General features: G+C 35.5%; 1 protein-coding gene and 1 non-coding gene across 2 annotated transcripts in view; one reads left to right on the top strand and one right to left on the bottom strand.

Moving 5' to 3' along the window:
* The window catches only part of LOC115230258 (14 kDa phosphohistidine phosphatase), a 75,729-nt gene that overhangs the window by 13,415 nt on the left and 39,947 nt on the right, over positions 1 to 22,367 (bottom strand). The window lies entirely within an intron of this gene.
* On the top strand, positions 12,812 to 12,920 carry LOC115208827. The gene has a single exon (XR_003881273.1). It is a non-coding gene; the product is annotated as a U6 spliceosomal RNA (small nuclear RNA).

The following is a 22,367-nucleotide window of genomic DNA, read 5'->3' as shown; positions in this document are numbered from 1 at the left end:
ATATAGATATACCTTAACCTTCTTTGGTGTGTGCTACATCTGGAACTAAATCTTCATCATTTGGGCAAGATTTATAGTTTTCCAAAGTTCTACACAGATATATTTGCATTTCATTCATAAAATATAAATTCAGATAACAATCAGTGTGTAGGGGTGTAAACAAGGAAATGTGAACACTGGAGGCATTTGGGTGAAGTTGGTGTCTTACTGGAAGGGGGTGGACTGTCAGAAAAAAGGGTACAACCATGCTGTAGTTGATGTTTAGCTCCCAGATCAACCCAGATTGAGTAGACCTATGATCAAAAGCATTCTAGTAGTGACCACCCAGTCTTTTGTATATTGGGAACGTTATGCAAAGTGTTCTTCCTTTTTAAAATGATAAGGCAAGAAAGAATTTGTTTGATATTTCTAGCAGGTAGAACAACCATAGACTGGCTCCTTTGTAGAATTTAAAAAGTGATAGTAATGTTGATGCAGATGATGTATGTATGTGATTATCTTATACAAGTAACTACTTATAAATTAGATTTCCTCTGATATTTTCTCCTTACTTATCACAGAAAGCAAGAACACAAGAAACAGAAGATCAAATCAATTATAATTCATGGAATGGAGATAAGTGAAGCGTTATCAAATGTCTGATACTAGCCCATTGGTCCAGTAGTAAAAAGAAAGGTCAACAACACCTTGGTAATAAGTTCTTGGCATTCTATAACAGTTAATTGAAGACAGGGAAAAAGTGGCAGTTAAAAGACTGAATGTCAGGTGAGTAGACGTAGCAAGGTAAATATTACCTACCACCCACTCTGTCCTCCACACCAGCACTTTTCCATGTAATTAATGATAAATAATTAATGGTTCCCACATTGGGTTGTCTGACTTTCTTTTACAACAAATGGTACTGAAGTTATAAAACAAAACTTTGGAATTAGTTCTACCGAATGATGTGATGGAAGAATTTAAAGAAAGTTAGCTTCTTGTGGAATATCTGAAAAACATATATGAGGAGGTAGAGAAGGTGGACTTGATATCTTTGTAGGGGTGGGGCAAAGAGTGCTTGCAACAGAGGTGAAGCAAAAAAAAAGAAGAGATATGACAGAGAAAGAGTGTCTGCAATAGGATGGGACAAGGAAGGTGTGTGTATGGAGAGGTGTAAGTGAAAAGAGAGGAAGAGATGATGTGTATCTTGGAGATGTAGCAAGGCAGATGTGTTTGCAAAAGGGGTGGAGCAAACAAGATGTGTGGGAGAGAAAAGAAGTAAGACAGAGAGAAAAAGATGGAAGAAATATTTGAACAGTGGAAATAAAATAAGAACCAGTGTTATGGATTAGTCAGAAGAGGAAGTGTTTTGGAGACTGGTGTGAAGAAAGGATGCAGAAACAACATATGGACTGTGCATTGAGTTAACATTTTAAACTTAGATGAGGTCTGAATGCTTACAAAAGAGTAGATTCTACTACAAACATCCAAGGACCAGGTAGTGATGTTAAACTGGGCAACACCTTAGGTCTAATTGACAATAATGCACCCCCATTACGGTTTTGTTCTTGCGTTAGAAATCTTCATTATTTTAAATAATACTAGTAAACCATGAGCAATATTTTCCCACATGACATAAAACAAATGAAAATCATAGAAGATACATATTACAATATATGAATGGTACTTAAGAGGTAACTTTCAAGTAAATTGATTGGGGCAGTGACAATTACATCCCCTCTAAACTTCACTGAAGATATGATTGTCACAACTTCTCATTTCCTTTTCCTAAAATACATACTTTTAGAGGAAGTAATCTTCATAAATCGAGATTCTCCAGCTCTGAACCAACAAGATGTAAGTGCCTCTAGTAACAAGCCTCTCAGCTACTTAATGAATGCACATTTCTCACTTTCAGTTAACATTTACTAATGCACGTATGATAAAAAAAACTTTTAATATGTCCTTGATGAAGGAAAAACCTTCAAAATTTTTGCAACAAGACAAAATGGCCTTGAAAGATTTATTTTTGATTGACAACCAAATATAAAGGAAACTATAATATTTTGTCTCTAAATATCTGGTGTAAGATATTATCATTTCATATATTCTTAACCTCATTTTTAGAGGTGAATATATATGTCTCTTTACTCATTTACCATCTATATTTTGTAGACCTCTTCAGTTTTTAGGTAAGATATTGAAAAGTTGTAGGCCTCTGAACCCTTAGCAGTTACAATATTGGGTCCTAATTATGCATAGGAAAGGTAGTACTTTCAATACTATGCAGTAGTGTTCAGTTCAGGGACTGGTATTTCAATACCAATGTTTGACACTAGACTTTCCAGGCTTTTGTCAAACCAAAGTACATGTATAGTTTATGGATTAAAAAAAAAAAAGTTGAAGCGGAAAGGCTTCATTGGATGTTGCTGGTCTCAGATTAACTTTACTGTCTTGAAAGTTAAAGCAAAGAACATAACACTCTAAAATACCAGTCACCCACAGCAGAATGCATACACACATTTTTCTGTTCTTTTCCTGCCGACAAGTAAACTTAACCAATACACAAACCAACAAAGATTGCTCAACATGATAGAAATACCAGTCAAATCTTTCTCAAATTACATATTGGATGATGTAACCTTAAGCAACGCATGGCAGAAGGAAATGGTTGTTAAATTAGGAAGCTTTTGATGATAGGTCTCTTAGACAAGGGTTGATCTGAGGCAAAGTAATAGTACCAATTAGCCAATATATAAAATCTCCTCCCATTAACGGAATGAAAGCCAGTCACAGAACAAAACAGATTTCTCCAATCCCATAATTCCTGTTCAAGTGATTCACTACACTACATGACTTGAACTAAATTTTCTGGACCTAATCAAAACAAAAAAAACAGAACAATGTCAAAATGTCTGAGACAAATAGTTGGTAAGATTAGCTTATTAGTCTGGAAAATCGTAATCTTCATAATAGTTACAATGTATACATTCAGACACTTTTGATTGATTTATTGTCTGAATGTCACCAAGTTCTTATTCTTGGGTATGTACATGATCACAAAACAGATTCAACTTTGGATCATTCATTCTAATGCTTTGGCATGGTTTTTATAGTTGGATGTCCTTCCTACTGCCAACCACTTTACAGAGTGGACTGGGTGCTCTTTACATGGCACCAGCACCAGTGAGGTTGCTAAGTAACTTGCAAGGCAAAGATCCTTTGAGAGGGGGTAGTACTGCAGAAGATGGCTTTGTGCCAGGTGATGAGAAGTTAGAGTATGACAAAGGGACAGAAACAGGTGTTTGGCTGCAAAGGAGTTACATGGTTGAGAGAGAGAGAGAGAGAGAGAGAGAGAGAGAGAGAGAGAGAGAGAGAGAGAGAGAGAGAGAGAGAGAGAGAGAGATATGGTGGTGATATGCCAGAACATACTCTCAAGATATAAGGATGTGGATTTAAATAGGATAACAAAGGATTGCCCAGGATGCAGGAGTAGGTAGTTCATGTGAATGTAAAAAGCTCCTGCAAAGGGCTAATTGGAACCGTAGTCCAAAACTAAAGAGAGCTAAATAGCATGACAATAATACATCTATAATGACTATATGCCCCGGTAGTGTTTGATTAGAGGTTAAGGATGGATGGGAATTAATTCTGTAATGCAATCATTCTATTGTTCCAATCCTAAGTTGAATTCCAATTCTTGGCCAATTTGTCTCAAAGTTCTTGTCTCAACATGAAATTAACAAAGTGAATGTCATTTCTCTCCCCCTTGATCTCTGACGTCATCTGACAAAAGTCAACCAAGATGGCATGAATCAGCCAAGCTTTAACTGCTAGAAATAGCAACCCAAATGCTTTTAAATCAAATCCCAAAGCTGCATGTTCAAGAACCAAATAAAGGGCAGATTTTCAATCCCAGGATCATCCTGATTTCAAAAAGGTATGGAATGTCTATGTAGAGCAAATGTAGACCGAGATACAGGGGTCCCAGATAGACAGAATTTTGCATTTATTATTATAGATATATATACTACATACACATTATTGTTTTCTTGTTTTATGCTAATTAATATTACCTTCACTTTTATGTCAGTTTGATGGAAATTTGATGGAAATGTATCTAATTGATTTCTTTCTTTAAGTGCAAATATGGCTATGTGGTTAAAAAGTTCACTTCCTCACTTGCCATGTGATCTTAGATTCAGCAGCTTGGGTGCCTCCTACTAAGCTGACCAAAACCTTGTGAGTGAATGTGATAGATAGAAACTGAAAGAATGTGTGTGTGTGTACACCTCTGTATTGTCTATAAAACTACAACCCAAACTTCACCAATCACACCTTACTGCCTTAAAAGTGGAAAAAGTACATGTAGTCCTAAATATATTATGTCTGATTAAAGACTGAATGGTTTTGGCTGGAATGTCCTTCACTTATGAGTCTGCTGGAACAAGACTGACATGGTACACCACTAAAGGTAACATGTACTTTATTTTATATTCCATTGTACTCTGTAAAGTGATTGGCATTAGGAAAGACACCAAGCTGTAGAAACCATACTGAAACACACTGGAGCTTAGTGCTGTCCTCTGGCTTGTCAGCTCCTACTGAACTGTCCAGACTATGCCAGCACGGAAAAAAGGAACATTAAATGATGATGATGATGATTGTACTGTACACTAATTCACTGTACTGTACAGGGAACTTGTATTTTATGATACATTTCACTTTTAGGATGTTATTGACTTGTGATAAGATGATACTTAACCAAAGGTGGTGGTGCTGTTGTTTAGCCCCAATTCAACTTTGATTAAATAAACTTGTAATTAAAGATATTCCATCCATAACCTTCTCCATCTTTTTTTACAAGCAACTTAGAACTACATTATGCAATATGTCCATATTTTTTAGATGGTAATTCTAGGGAGATTTATTTGTCTGCTATTTCTAGCAGGTCGAGTGACCACATATTTGGCCCACTTGTTGCCCCAAGAGGCTCCTTTTCAATTCATACTTACCTCACTTCAAAAATATCCTACCCTGTCCATTCAGGGAGAGAAAATGTTAAAGATGGTTGTTTATTGTTAGACAAAAACAAAGAGGAAACAAAGACAGTTGTAAACTTTTCTCTCTAAATTGGACTTTTTAAACCAGAATTTGTATTTATTTAGCTCAAGGTCAACCTTGATCAAAGCTGTTTCAGCCATGACCATTCCTCCATTACCTCAGCAATGTATTTACAACTTCATAATCTATTGTGAGCTTCACTCAAAACATGAGTATCCCAGATTTTAGAAGCAGTATACTGTACTCTTGTCTGTTAAGAGGCAAATATAAGGATTGACATCAGATGAAATAGTTAAATTATAATTTACAATAGAAGTCAGCTAACCATATGGTAGTGTATTTGTTAACAGTACAGTGGAGTATATCATAAAGTACTTGAGTACAGTATGATATCACAGGTACCATAGGGTACAGTAAGATGGGATGTCATGGCTGGAATGTTTTGATTGAGAAATAAAACAAATGGTGTTTAATCTAGTGACAGAACACCTATGTAGTTGCTGAGCCAGCTCAGCACAATAGTCAAATATCTGTCAGCAAAGTTCCTACCAATTTTTGTAACTGGTAACTAGATGTCTCACGCTCCAAACCATACTACAGTAGACCCTTCTAAGAAACATGAAGATAGTCCAGCTACAAACACCTACCAAATGACTTGGTGCTCAGCCCAACTGCACTCACTGCCTATCTCTGTCTTATTTGCTCTATGAAGGTAGACAGAGGCATACACATAATCAATAACTATATTCTGTATAAATAATTTACATTACTCAAAGGCACTAAATAATAATGGCTAAGTCTGAATTAGCAATCTCTTAGCAGATAGTTGATAAATTAAACATTCTGTCATGCTTGTCAGGTGATTGACTCCTATAGTAATAAATTAATAATTATTGGTACTAAGCAGTGTACTTTGGATAATAAAAATGTACAATAAGGTATACCCTTTGAAGAATTACAAAACTTTTAGTTGTAGGTTTGGTATGTAATCAAATACACTGGACAAATGTAAACAAATGTACTTTGTTTTCTATTTTCAAATTACTTTGCAATAGCCTACAACAATAACTCTCTCTTCACTCTTCCTATTGAATTGTTGATGGAGTATGTTGGGATTAGTATAAAGTTTCAGTAGGTTTGTAGGTAATGAGGTAGGGGGTATTGGAATCCCTGCTGCGATCTAGGTTATGGTAGAAGAAATTCAAATGATTTGTATTTCATCTTCATTCCTCTAGTACTAGATGTTTGGTGAGATACCAACACAGCTACCATGCCAGAAAAATATAAATAGATTATAAAAACAGCATTTTTTTGTTTTATATTTATTTACCTTTATTTTCTCAACTTTTGCCAATTATAAAAGTTAACAGAAAATATTTAGTTAGCAAAATATTGAATAAGAGATACACAGAATTAATTTTATCTTAGAATTGACTTTTTGAAAAAGTTGATGTACTTAATGTGAGGTAGCATTAATAAAACTCAGATTTCTTGATAAGTTAGAAATTATAAACAAAATATTAGACGCATGTGTTAAACAGAGATATAGAGAGAGGAGATGAGAAAAGCAGTGCTAATGACCTTGATAAATATGGAGGACACTGCAACCTTTTTACAAGGTAGACAGAGGGAAATGGAAGTATGGAAGGTTAGCAAGACGTTCAGCAGATCAGTGAACAGATTAACAGTGAACTGCAATGTTAGTTGGTTTATTTTGTGGTTACAATGGTGAACATAATGTGTGTGAATTTATTCATTGAAGATACATAAACTAAATGTTTGGTAAGCAGTGCAATGTACGCAATGATCCATTGAATGTTTACTGAAAGCAGAAATATATTGATTCAATATTTGGTAAATAGAATAGTGAACACAGTGGTATATTTATATGAAGATAGGTAGCTAAAGTGTGTGTTATCCTTTGAATTTGCACCTCCCTGCCTTTCAGCCCCTAAGCCTATACAAGCCATCAGAGTCCTTTTATATGTACAATAATAATAACAAAAAAAAAACCTGTTTATCTGTTTTCATTTTAAGTATAAAAGGGCTCTGGTGGTAAGTGAAAACCAAGATATCTGGAATATTGTCAGGTATTCACAGCCCTCTAGAAGTCAGGCACTGTAATTGATGGTTTATTAAAGACTAGTGATAGGGAAGAATGACAATATTCTTGTAGAAGCTTTGAGCATCAACAAGAATCAATTGGCTAGTCTTGCAGACAACTTTTGGCACAGGAATTATGGACAATTTCCAGAAATCTCTGGACTGCCAGTGATATCAAGGGGCATTGCTAGTTCAAGATAAACCTACAGACATAGAACTGACATCAACCAGATTTGTTCAAGATTTATACAGAATAATGAATCTGTTCTACATTCATTTTATTTGTTCAGCTTCCAAGCATTGCTGATTCGTAAACTTTTGTCAAACAGTTGTTGCTTATAGGATGGATCAGGTTATTGATGAAGTCCATTGTGAAGATCTACTTGCTGCTTTCCTTTGATTGGGAATGGCAAACAGTTTTCCTCTGACTGATGGCTATGGCAAAAGAGGTTGTGTTGTAGAAATAAGTGAAAGCACAGAAGAGCTTTCCTCTTTGACCAAGCTCTCATTTAATTTTTCAGGTTCCACTTGGAGAGGAAGTGTAGAAAGTAAATTTGTTGAAAGGTGGTGAGAATGGAGATACATGGTCCAGGTGAATAGGCCTTTAGGTCATGAAATGATAGCTAAGAAAGGGCACTTGTCCTTGGTGGTTGGGCTAATCCAGGATCTGTGGGGCTTTTTGATTAGCTTGAGATAACTATCTTCCATTGTTGGAGACTTTCCTTCATTGGTAGCATTTTTTTACCTCTTGTTTTTGTCATTTGAGGAAGAAATTCTATCATTTTCACATAATGCAATATACAAGAAAAGAAATGACAAAGGAATAAATGATTATCTTATGAACTTCATTTGCTTACAATTGTTTCCACTATAAGATGCAGTGGATTCATAGAATAACTTAAGTAACACCTTACAATTTCATCAGAGCTTCCGGGCACTCAACTAGGAGTTTACTACATCTTATAGTGGAAACAACTGTAAGCTAATGAAGTTCATAAGATAATCATTTATTCCTTTGTCATCTCTTTTCTTATTACTGCTCTGTACTTGACTAATGCTTTGTTCAGATGCATACATATATTGAATTCAACACCAGGTATTAGTACTGCCAATGTCTACGCAAAATATTAATGGAATATATATATATATATATATATATATATATATTATATATATATATATATAAATCATAAAGTAAGGAAGTGTGAGAGGTGAAGATAAATTTGTCATATGGAAAAATAAATCCATTTTCACCTCTCACACCTCTAGACTTCATGCTTTATTTACTCCTCACAAAACAATTATTGCTCGAGTTTTCTGGATTTTCAGTTACATGGATGCATTATATTACACCACATTGTAATTGATTACCATGTAGACTGATAGCCAGTTCCAAATGTGGAGCTTACTGTGACAGCCACATGATTCTCTGAATCATACACACACACACATATACACACACACAAACACATATCGATACTGTGTGGTGATGATGTATTCCATTGTTATTGTTATGAAACAAAATGACAGATTCCTAGTGGCTGCATGAAGAATGTCAATTAATGAAGAATCATTGAAATTGTATCAATTTCAGAAGACTAAGTAGAAAGAAAGCCTAGTTACAAATAGAAATCTTTTGTCTGTGCTAATGGCATTGTAAAAGATGGCATCAGTTAACAATACTCAAGTATTGTCTTTCAAATATTAGCATTGATATTCTTTCAATGTCTAACACACTTTATAAAGGTGATTGAATTTTTTTTATAGACAGCCTGCAAATTTTCAACTGTACACTGTTATATTTTTAGACCTGATATATAGATTTTAAGCTGTAGACAGTCATGTTTTTACAGACATAGTATAGGTTTTATACTGTATACTGCTGTTTTTTGCAGACTGGGTATATAAAAAAACTGAAGCTATACAAGACTGGACCTATACATAAACCCAATAATAACTTCCAGCATTTATGAGATCCACATATAGAAAAACAATGTAAAGCTGAACCAAGCTAATGAAGAACCTGCTTTGCAGAGAGGCACAATGAGTAGTGTAGTTCCTGATACATACATCCATCCATCCATACATACATACATTACACACACATACATACATTATATACATACGTACAAACATATAAAACAGGATGGTTAGGACTGAAATGCCTCTGATCATAAGTCTGCTGGATCAAAGTTGACCAAGGATTAAACAACAACAACAACAACAATAATAATATAATAGCTACAAAGCGGTGGAAAAGGGAAAGGTATTCAAAACACATTTAGGAAACTAATAAAACATGATAATAATCAATAAATCTGTTGATAAATCTCCAAGGTGTTTATTGTAAGAAATAAATTCCAAATATTGTTAATAGAAGAAAAAGAAAAAAATTTCTAAGAAAAATTCTTGGATTTGGAATTGTTAATGCTAGAATGAGTTAGAATTTGCACAAACACAATTTTATTATGTTGTGTTTATGCATGACAAATAACTAGATACAACTCAATATAGAACAAAATACATATTCACACACATATAAGGGGGGAGTGGAGAGAGAGGGGGGGAGGAAACACATGAGAATGGGTCTTGGACTGAAGCAAGCAAGAATGTAGTCAGTAATACAGAAATGGAGTTTTCTGACTTTGATCACAAAAAAAAAAAGATTGTTTATTAGTTTTATTTTTTATAGTGCATTTTTCTTTTTATTTACATGAAAAGAAAAGGAGAGGTTGGAGCCTTCATTATTCTTGTGGCATGCTGATATACACAGAATTGCCATGAGAGATTGCCAGACCAAGTTTCTGCCACAACCATGAAGTAGAACCAGTTTCAGCTACTACTGCTTTGATGGTGTTGATGAAAACACTTGATGATTTACCAGTGGTATCACTGGTTCCATTGCCATTAGTTCAAAGACAACAAAAACAATATCATCATTTAATGTCTGGTTTCCATGCTGACATGGGTTGGATGGTTTGACAGGAGCTGGTAAGGCCAGGAGTCACACTAGGCTCCATTGTCTCCTCTGGCATGGTTTCTACAGCTAGAGGCCCTTCCTAATGCCAATCACTTTACAAAGTGTATTGAGTGCTTTTTATGTGGTACCAGCATGAGTGCTTTTTACATGAAACCATACGCTTTGTATGTGATAGGAATGAATTAAGCACCAGTGGTGTCTGTAAGCAGATGAAAGCTGTCCCTGTTTACAGACATAGCTACAATGCTGTGACATACTATTTACCAAACTTTAAAGATTTTGGAGAAATATTTCAAAATTAAAGCAATATTGTTGATGCCTCAAACAAATACTTTCCCACCATCATAATTATCGTTTACCCTTAGGCCAATCCCGATTGAACATATCCACAAGCAAACACATTCTAACCATGCTCAGCCTGTCTTCCAAGTCTTACTTTATCTCAGAGTATATTATCTAACATGTCCTAACAATGCACTATAATTCCTTCCCTTTTTTTTCCCCCCGAAGTGTCTCAGCACTGGTCTCATAAGGCTCCTTCTGGAATTCCGGAAAAACCGTTGGAAAATCGATTATAGCAGTGATTCGATCAATTCCTAAAGATATCTGAAGAAGAAATTTTTATATTCCGAAATATTATATCAGACTATGGATAATTAAATTACAACAGTTATTATAGTCCAGTGTTGTTATCATAGTGCATTGTTGTGCCATTCAAAATACATTATTTTTTACAAACAATACACAATGCTTCAAGCGAACTACAATACTTTCACACACACACACACACACACACACATATATATATATATATATCTCATCATTAAACATCCATTGTCCATGCTGGCATGGTTTTCTACAGCTGGACGCCCTTCCTAATGCTAACCACTCCAAGAGTGTAATGGGTGCTTTTACGTGTCATTTATGTGACATCAGGGTGCATTTATGTGCCACTGGCATAGGTGCCAATTTGCATGACACTGGTATCTGCCTCAACTGTAATTTTGCTTGGTTTGATGGGTCTTCTTCTCAAGCACAACATAATGCCAAAGGTTTTGGTCATTGCCTCTGTGAGGCCTAATGCTCGAAAGGAATTCACCCACTTTGCTTCTGTCAGGACCAACGTTCATAAGATGTTCTTTATGTGCCACCAGCAGGGGTGCACTTGGCTTGATGGGTCCTCTCAAGCACAACACATTGCTAAAAGGTCTCAGTCACCAGCCATTGCCTCTGTGAGGCTCAAAGTCCAAGCTTCACCACCTTGTCCCATGTCTTCTTGGATCTAACTCTACCACAAGTTCTCTCCATAGTTAGACATTGGCAATTCTTTACACAGCTGTCCTTCTCCATTCACATTATATGACCATACCAGTTCAGTCGTCTCTCTCGCACACCACATCTGGTTCCTCTTATGCCTAACTTTTCTTTCAAGATGCTTACTCTCTGAAAGAAATGAAGCCAGTATGCTTTACTGGATGTGCAATGTCAGTATGTATGTTCAACAAACCTATGCATGTCCTTGGCTTTCATAGCCCATGTTTCACTGCCATGCAGCATGGCTGTTTGCACACAGGCATCAAACAATTTGCTTTTCACTCAGAGAGAGAGGACCTTTGTTGCCAACAGGAGTAGGAGCTCTCTGAACTTTGTACATCCTAATCTTATTCTCACAGCTATGCTCTCGGAGCATCCACCTCCACTACTAATTTGGCCACCTAGATAATGGAAGTTATCTACTACCTCTAGCTTTCCCCTCTGGCAGTTGATGGAGTCTATTTTCTGTGCATTTTCAGCATTTATATATATAAATATAAACATTGTAAAGTGTTTATAGTACATCCACTATTTATTAAAAGTATACACATACATGCATATATATATATATATATATATATATATATATATAAACACTAAAGTACTTTTAGTATATCTCCTGATTACCATGGAAACAATTAGTGGAATTGAGTGATCATAGCTCAACAATTTATAAAGGCACAATGGCTGTTATCTGCACTTTTAAATTGTTTGGTCAATTAATCTCCTGTTGTCTTGGTTATTTTAGCCCCAAGTTCAAAAATAAAGTTTTAGGTTGAGAAGCCATTAATGCTGGTTGACTTAATGCTACAACAGGTTGAAAAAGATAATTGTCATTGAAGTTGCTATATTTGTTAATGCTATTGTTTTCCTGCTTTCTTCAGTATTGATGATGTAGAAATGGTACAATCAACAATATTTTATCTGGAAAACACCAATGATGGTAGTGATGAATATTCAAGGAGACTAGGGTTGCTAGCTTTAGAGCTTGCTTGATGATCATACAGAGCTCAGCATAGCTTGGAAATTTTTCCCATTTGGAGGTAACAAGCTGAGCTGTCATAAGCTCTGCTGTGAATTTGTACTTTACTATAAGATCAGGATGGCTCTCATACAGCAGCTCTGAGTCTGAAGGAAATTGTGATTTGAGAATCATCTGAGTGCTCGTGAATGATAATGAAGAAAATGAGTCATAACACAAATAACCATGGGGATACTGGCAACCTGAAACAATAACAAGTCAAACAAGAATTTGCTGCAAATATTGTTCCATTGGTGTTATCAAATCTTTGTTTCTGATAAAGAGACACTGATAGATTAAACAGAGTTCCATTCACCAAGTGAGTTCCCTAGGTCTTAAAATGTGTATATGTACTTGCTTTGGCAGTACATATACTAAAATTGGAATGATACAGAGAAGATTAGCATGGCTCCTGTGAAAAAAGATGACATGCAAATTCGTGAAACATTCCATATTTTTAGGTGCAGGAGTGGCTGCTTACATGTAGCTTGCTTACATGGTTCTAGGTTCAGTCCCACTGCATGGCACCTTGGGCAAGTGTCTTCTACTATAGCCTCGGGCCGACCAAAGCCTTGTAGTGGATTTTGTAGACGGAAACTGAAAGAAGCCCGTCTTGTGTGTGTGTGTGTGTATATGTTTGTCTCCCCCAAAATCGCTTGACAACTGATGCTGGTGTGTTTATGTCCCCGTCACTTAGCAGTTCGGCATGAGAGACTGATAGAATAAGTACTAGGCTTACAAAGAATAAGTCCTGGGGTCGATTTGCTTGACTAAAGGCGGTGCTCCAGCATGGCCGAAGCCAAATGACTGAAACAAATAAAAGAATGTGTGTGTGAGCATGTGTGCATGAGTGTGTACATATGCGTGTCTCTGTAAATCAGTGTTATGTCCCTTAATGTCAAAACAGAACTTACAGGTTTGATAAGCAGAGCTTATTGAAATAAGTACCAGATTGATATGGTTCATTAAAACTTTGAAGGCAGTGTTCCAGCATGTCAACTGCCTAATGACTGAAATGAATAAAAGAATAACAATGACAAGCAAATCTAGAGCTCCACTCTTCCCACTAATGCTAGATGGGAGACATTAGATATAAAGCAGTTGTTAACATAGAAATTATTTTCAATTATTATTGACTCCAACCCAATCCTATGTTATCATAGGAAAGAAGTAGCTATCATGTCATACAGGAAAAATACAATTTATGATCTCTGGATTTTTTTATTCTTTTACTCACAGTGTAACTGACTTAGTAGATAGCCTTGTAGTGGCTTCATGCAGGCATAGTGTGGATTCGATCTTTGATCACCAAATTTCACTCAACAGTTCAACAGCACCTTTATCACAGTAAACCAATAGTTTTTCTGTGAGTGACAGCAGTTACATTTGCCAGATGCCTTCACTAAGCAGAATGATGTCTTTGGCACTTGACCCTTCTAGGCCACCAAAAGCTAGACTAGAGATAACAGACCCCCAACGAAATTCATTGTTCTCAACAATATGTCTCTCCTTCTAACTAGTTTGGATAATTATAAATACTAAAATACCTAAGAAAAAGTTAGTTGGCAAAAAGGAGATGAGGTAGAGGCAACTGCAGACAGAATTCAGTTAGTGAGATAATTCAAATGAGAGAAGGCTTACAGTGAGAATGTCAACTATGATACGATGTCTTATCACAACCCCACTGCTGTTTAAATGTCAGGTGCCATAAAGGTATCATTTTTATCAACTTCCTACACTTAACATTCACTCTCTCTACCTTTAATTCCTAGTTGGGCAGCTAGCAGTTGACCAAACATAAACAGCAACAACATACAAGAAAAGATAACTATTGTTTTTATATGATACACACACCCACCTGTCCAGGCATGGCATTATACAAAGTAACAGTAAATAAATATTTCTTTATAACTTTGATCACTGTTCTTCTTCCATCTTGCATACTGGCAATCAACACCTTAACAACAACAACAACAACAACAACCCTAACAGCCTCATCAAATGTGAAACCATGTGTTTGTATTAAGTGAAAATACAAAATTGAAATGGCATTAGTGTAAATCTATTTTGAGGAGGAAGCCAAAAGAAGGGCAATAAACTATAAACTATAGCTTTTAATTATTTACTGTTGCAAGGTATCTGTTGTATTACATGGACATCTCCCTCCTGCACCATGTGTGAATTAAAATAGCCTTGTTCTCAAAGATAATTCAAAATGTTTATAAAGTGAGCAGACAGTAAACTGGATATATTTAGCTCAATGATGCTGTAGGCTGTTTTGACCACATAATACTAATTGTCTTGTCATTTGCAGAACATTTAAGGTCATTTAAACAATGATAGAAGAAGCAGTTGCTGAAACACAGACACTATCAGTTATATAAAATAAAGAAATTAGGAATGGTTTGCTGAGTTTTAACCCTTTTGATATCAATCCACCCTTAACCACCCTTATTCCTGTACAACAAAGCCTAGCGTTTTGAAGTTATTCATACTTAAATTAAAACCTCCCAACATGATTTTACAAGAGACTTTTTCTAAGTTATATTCCAAACACACCATATTACTTACGACAATATTAGTTATTTTCCTAAATTCCACCAGATTCTTGCTTTCTTTTAATTAAAATTTGCAGACAATGTATTTTGTTATAAATACAACCATGAAAAAATAAAAAAAACTTAATTACAACTGTGCCTAGCAATGCTGTAATTAGTAACTGATTTTTTTTCTTAAACCTAAGTTAGTCCTAATTGAATAGATCTATGATCAAAGACATTCCAGCCATGACCATCTGATAAATTTTCAGACAGTATTTCTAAGGCTAATTATCTAGTGCATCCTGTTATTCAAGACAGTAGAGTGTGAGATAAAAGAAATTTATCTGCTACTTGCAACAGGTACTACAGTACTATAGTTAGTGAAATAGCTGAGGTTATGCCAGAGATAATCAATGGCCTTATTGAATTAAATATGCTATGAAGAATAAAGACACGTTATCACTCTGATACTGACCAGACACATCTTGGTCAGAATCAAAAAGAAGGTTTTAACAGAAGTAGAAAAAAGAGGGTGGGACAATGTAGTTAGACAGAAATAAAATATATTTTAGTCGTGGAAGTGGTTGTAACATTTTCGTATGTAATTCAATATAGTAGTGAGTAATACATACACACACATCTGTACATATTTACATATAAATAAATATATCATCATCATCGCTCAATGTGTTTTCCATGCTGGCATGGGTTGGACAGTTTGACATGAGTTGGCAAGCTGGGAGCTGCATAAGATAGCAGTCTGATTTGGCTTTTTTTCTACGGCTGGATGCCCTTCCTAACACCAATCACTTTGCAGAGTGTGCTGGGTGCTTTTACATGGCTCTGCACAAGCGCTTTTACGTGGCACTGGCACAAGTGTTTTTTATGTGATACTAGCACAGGATTCTTGCAGGTCAATCTTCTTTACCAGGGGGAGCAGCCTTCACGATCATCATTTTAACATCCACTTCTCCATGCTTGCATAGGTTCGAAGGAGTTTATTGAGGCAGATTTTCTATGGTTAGATACCCCTCATGTCACCAACTGTCACACACATACATGTACATATATTTATACATATACACACATGCACACACCCCTACCCACCCACATATACATATATTTATTGTCATTGCCATTTATCGTATGTTTTTACAGCATGTTGATGACACTACAATGACCGTCTTCCTGATTAAGTGCAAGTTCTCCCATCGGATGAAGCCATAGTATTACTTTGTTCTGACTGACTCAGTATTTTCTTGGCAGAGATATGGGGGTGGTTTGCTATTACTGTCTCCAACGGGATAGCTGTTGGCTCACAAGGAGCTACTCCACCCTTCATCAGGTCTTTTTTTTAGTCCTGCTGAGTGTCCAGACACTCTCCTCACAAGAAAGCTATTCAAATGGGGAAGCCATTTTAGTTGCTGACAACCCACCCATATGATACGTAAAACTGGTTTACATGGTACCAGCAGCAGGTCACATTATGCATGGTTCATTAAATGCATAACAATGTTCAAGTTTTATTTTTTTTATATTTTAGGTTTATCATGTTTTCTCATTAGTTTTTTTTACAGATAACTTGAAACAATAGAGTTCCTAAATCCACATCCTGCATTTCTAGACCTTCACGGTCTCATTTTCAAGAATTGAATTGAATATATTTGGCATTTGTCTGTATTCTGAATTTGGGTAGACTTTCCAACCAAAAGTTTTTTGACCACTAACATCATGCATAATCAATCATGCATTGATTTGTTAGTCACAGTCGACTATGGACCAATAGGATTTTAATTTTTTATGTTAATAGCCATGTATTAAATTTTGGTATTGTATTGGAATATGAGTACGGTTTCCATAATTAGTCTTCTTTTTGTGAGGAATTTTCTAAAGTATATAAATATTTTTCCTCTGGTGTTTTCCTAACATCTACTTTTTCAACTTTGCTTGAGTCAGATAGAATATATTGGGGCAGATTTTCTTTGGTTGGATACCCTTCTTGTCACTAATCCTCACTTGTTTCAAAACAAGATACCATTTCCTCATCTACAAGCATAATTTTCAATGGAAAACTATAAATGAACGACATTGCTTATATTATGGTGATGCTCATGTTTAAAACCACCACATGATATCATGACAACAAGGGACAAATATACACATAGACACATACATATACAAATTTGATAGAGAAAAACTGTCTATCAAATTTACCCACAAGGCTTTGGTCAGTCTGGGACTATAGTAGAAGACACTTGCTCAAGGTGCCACACAGTGGGACTAAACTCCAAGCCACATGGTTGTGGAACAAGTTTCTTAACCATATAGTAATGCCTAGATTCCTATGTATACATACATACAAATACACACACATTCATATATATATATATTATATATATATATATATATATATATATATATACACATATTCATAAATATACATACACACACAAACACATATAGTTTATTTAAGCTGATCTAGTGACATATTACTCCAGTGTTTTGCTGATGTGTTTTCAGTTTCTCAAATAGGAACAGGCTGAATATAAAGCATTATACTCTACTATGATATTGAGTATCTTAATTCCTGTTTGTTAAAACCAAGACACACACACACACGCACGCACACACACACACACACACAAACAAACACACATAAGTATAGGTTCCGTTATCCCAAAATACTATGTGATGGGTGTACCAGCATAATGTTATCTTTGTAAAGATTACTCAGTTAAGTGTAGAGTAATAGGCTGATGATAACTAGTTGCCTGTCAGAGCTACATTAATTGCTATTTGGGAGAGCTAGCAGGTTACTTGGGAATTTACTGATGGAAAAGATTTCAGAAAAGAAACAAACCATTCCATGAAGAAAGATTATAAAGAGAGAAGCTCCCTAATGCAATTACACTCAACTTCATTCAATGTAACGTGTGTGAGTCTCTCTAGATCTGTGTATATTTTTCTCGCAGATAGAAGAAAGATGGCTGATTCTTAAGAAGGTGAAGTCAATAAACACAGTGGCTGATTAAATCGCTAACTCAATGAATATTTATCAATGTGGAAAATTCCAGAAATAACAACAACAATAGCATTAATAACAATAGCAACAACAACAACATTTAGTACAAGGCCAGTAATTTCAAATTTTGGCACAAGACCAGCAATTTTAGTGGAAGGGGTTCATTAATTGGTACTTATTTTATAAACCTCAAGAGAATGAAAGACAAACTTGATCTTGGCAAGATTTGAACTCAAAAGATAAATGATCAAAATAAATACCGTAAATAATTTTTTCTGATGCTCTAATAATTCTACCAATCCACTATGACTTTAATTTCATATACCATTAGTTCTTATAATTATATATAACAGTATAATCTTATCATTTTCATTTAACAACCCTTTTCCCATGTTGGCATGAGTTGGATGGTTCAACATGAATTGACAAGGTACAGGGCTGTGCCAAGCCCCAATATCTGCTTTGGCATGCTTTCTACAGCTGAATGCCCTTCCTAATGTCAACCTCCCCACAGAGTGCACTGGGTACTTTTTTTGTGGCACTTGCACTAGTGAGGTCACCAAGTACTCACAAGACAAAAACCCCTCAGTTGAGTGGGGGTAGTGTTTTCAAAACTTACTGAAGTCTTGTGTAAAAAAAAATCAAAAGACCACATGATTGAAAACTTAATAGAGAAATTCAGTTTGATCAGCAACAGGAAAATCAGCCAAGAGTCATATATATACACCCAACCTAGAAAAAAACAAACTTTTTCATTATCAGTCTTGTTATTGCTGTTTAAGGTGCTGCCTGATGGATTAAACATTTCAGTAGCGACTGTCCAATCTTGTTTCCAGATACAGTTTCTTGGACAACACTATTTGAGAAAGATTTGAATGCTATTTCTAGCCGGTCAAGCAACCACATAAAGATGCTCTTATAGGCATCCAGCTGTCTCTTAGGTGTTCTCCAAAGTAGACTTATGGTTAACTGTGACAGAGCAAACCTATTATCAAAAGTGTTCTTGTTGTCTTTAGGGTTGTGATTTGAGGGAGATTTGACTACTATTTTTTTGCAGGCTGAGCAACCACCCAGAGGCTCCATTGTAGGATTTCTCCATTAACAAAAATATATGGAAGAAAAAAAGAAACACCCAGCAGTGGAGGTTGGGAGTTATAAAAATAAAAAGAAAGCTCCATTGAAAATCTCTTTTTGATAATAATCTTTTATGAGAAATAATCTCTATATAAATAATTAATGAAAAACAAAAAACGATTTTGCTAATTACATGATCTTAACTTGAGGAAGAAAGAAAGATAGGTGGCTGGGTATGTGTAACGAACATGCACAAAATAAATTACATATACATGTGTATACAAAAGTGTATATTGGCATAAATACACATATAAAATCACATATATAAATATATGGAAATATGTACTTAAATACACATCCACACAAATCTAAGTGAATACATGCATACATATACATCCATGTATATATGTGCACAAGTATAAACATATATGCTTGCTTGCACATATCCATAGACGTATACATACGAATACATATGTATACCAACAATACAAACATCCACATAAAAACATGTCTAGGTCCTGACGTACATATACAAACAACATTTTAAAAAAAATTGCTGAGTGCATAATAATAAAATTCGGATAAAAGACATGCTTTCTCTTTACTATCAAAACTCACATAATTACAACTCTAGTCATATGAATGCGCAACACACATACAGCTCCAGCACAGACTTTTCTACCCAATTCTCTAACCTCTCCTCTGACAATATTACCTCCTCCATTCCTGAACACAACTCCCAAAATTCACCTAATTGTAACTGCCGTCCTGGAACCATCTGCCCGTTACAAACCCATTGCAGAAGATATAATGTAATTTACAAATGCACTGTCCTTAATCTATTACACAACTCTACAGCCATATACATAGGATCAACCAAAAATTTTAAGCAATGATATGCTGCTCACCTACATTCTTTTAGATACAATAAACATAGTAAATCTACAACACTTGCCAACCACATACATCATCTCAAAAATACAAATACATCCTATACTCTATTATGAAATGAAGGGTAATGATACATACAGTACGTATATATTTAACAGAAAACCATAAGATTATAACATTTATTGACATAATGAATTATTTAGCCACATGAGCACCAAGGAAGAAACGATCCAATTGTGGGACCTCCAAGACTGTGACAGCCAGGGATTTAAGCAATATTAGCCGCAAGTTACATGGGAAGCTTGGACAAACAAGCAAAGCCATTTTTACTGCTTCTGGACTTCCACATGCACTGAAAACCACCAGAAATCCTATCCTCGTGACCGTCACTTCCATGCAAGAACCCCTGGAACTGCTTCCTCACAGGAGTTTGAGGCTTGTGAACCTGATGGTTGGGCAAATGGTTAGGTCTATTTTGGAGATGAGCATCACCAACAAGATGGAGGAGTCATGTTGTGGGCTGGTATCATTGGGGACAGACTTGTTGGCCTAGTCAGGGTGCCTGAAGAGATTAAAATGACCTCAGCCGCCTACTGCAATCTCCTGAAAGAGGTCTTAGATCCCTGGCTAGATGATATACTGCTGTCACTTCTACAGAATCTCATATTCATGCATGGCAACATTCCCTCCTACTCTGCTTGGACAACCCAAACATTCCTAGGGTCTTATGGAATAATAGCAGGTTGGACTGCCTCTACTGCAGCTTTCATGGCTGCCCATAAGACATCTTTCGGCATAAATTGGCATCTATCAGCATAAATATCTTGTTTAATGATGGACCACCATCACCCTTTCACTACTCAGAAATTGACAGATTCCATGACTAATAGGGTTTTTGAAGTTATCCATCAAAATGGTGCTCATGTGGCTAAATAATTCATTACGTCAATAAATGTTATATTATTATTATGGTTTTCTGTCAAATATATACTCAATGTATGCTTAACATGTATCATTACCCTTCATTTTCTTAAAAAAAGAATGTCTAGACGGCTATTTTCATTCAAAAGCTATTAATATGGTTCACCACAAAGATGAAGAATCTGAAATAAAAAAGAAAGGACGTTACACAGAATAATGAAAACCTAACAATGGTGTTGCCATAGTGTACAAACCAGCTGGGAAAAGTTTTATCAACATTGATTCACAGAAAACCAAGAAATCCTAAATTTCACTCCTAAGATATTAGTATGATTCTGGATGTAATTTTGAGAGTCAAAATCAGAGCTATGTTAAACTTCTGCAGTTGGTTGAGCATCGGTACAGGTTAGAGTTATTGCAGAGGAGGAAAAGTCATGTATAGTTTAAAAGAATAACCAGAAAGCAAATTGTTGGTATTTCAATTATTTCATTACAATTGTTTCAGTAGTTAATAATCAATAATTATTGTATATTTTATTGATTGGCATAAGATGGCATGTTGAAATACATAAAAATCACACACAAAAGCCAGAACTTAAACATTCCACCCAATATCCTTCAAAGCTTCAATTGATTCATATATCTTTCCTTCATTACATGATTTCCCTTGCTTTTAAAATAGAAAGACCCTGTGTAGTATTTGCTTCATATGAGTTAGAGACACAATCTTTATCACTCTCAACACCAGAAATGCAGTTTAAGCAATAAATGGCTGATTAGAAATCAATAACCAATCATATCACTGTTCACTAATTGCTATATTATACAAAATACATAAAATTTAAAAGAGGCAACACAAAAAGCATCAGTTTTAATTCCACAGGAAGGAAGACTTTCACTTTAAAATTGTAGAGACTGCCTTGTTGGAGGAGTTATTTTCCTTTGTAAGTAGTAAAATAACATGTTTATCAACCACAAAGGTGGCGTGATTGCTCCAGGAGATATCTTTCTATGGAAATAGTAACACAGACACAAGGTCACATATTTAATGGAAGAGGTGTAGTTAATTATATTGTCTACTACTTACTCTATTGATTCTGGAATGAATGTAACAGCAACAGTGATCTATCTAAAAAGATATCTTTCTACGTAAATAAAGATGTTGAGTTTATGAGGCTTAGAGGCTGATAAAATGCACACACACACTTTAACTTTTACTTGTTTCAGTCTTTAAACTGCGTCCATGTTGAAAATTTTTAGTCGAATGAATCTTGGTGTGGCTGTGTGGTAAGAAGCTTGCTTCCCAACCATATGGTTCTGGGTTCAGTTCCACTGCATGGCACCTTGGGCAAGTGTCTTCTACTATAGCCTTGGGCCGACCAAAGCCTTGTCAGTGGATTCAGTAGACAGAAACTGAAAGAAGCCCGTTGTATGTATATAAATGTATATATATATATA

The sequence above is a fragment of the Octopus sinensis genome, linkage group LG2 (assembly GCF_006345805.1).
Source record: "Octopus sinensis linkage group LG2, ASM634580v1, whole genome shotgun sequence".
NCBI lineage: Eukaryota > Metazoa > Mollusca > Cephalopoda > Octopoda > Octopodidae > Octopus > Octopus sinensis.
This window is presented reverse-complemented; position numbering and strand designations above follow the sequence as displayed.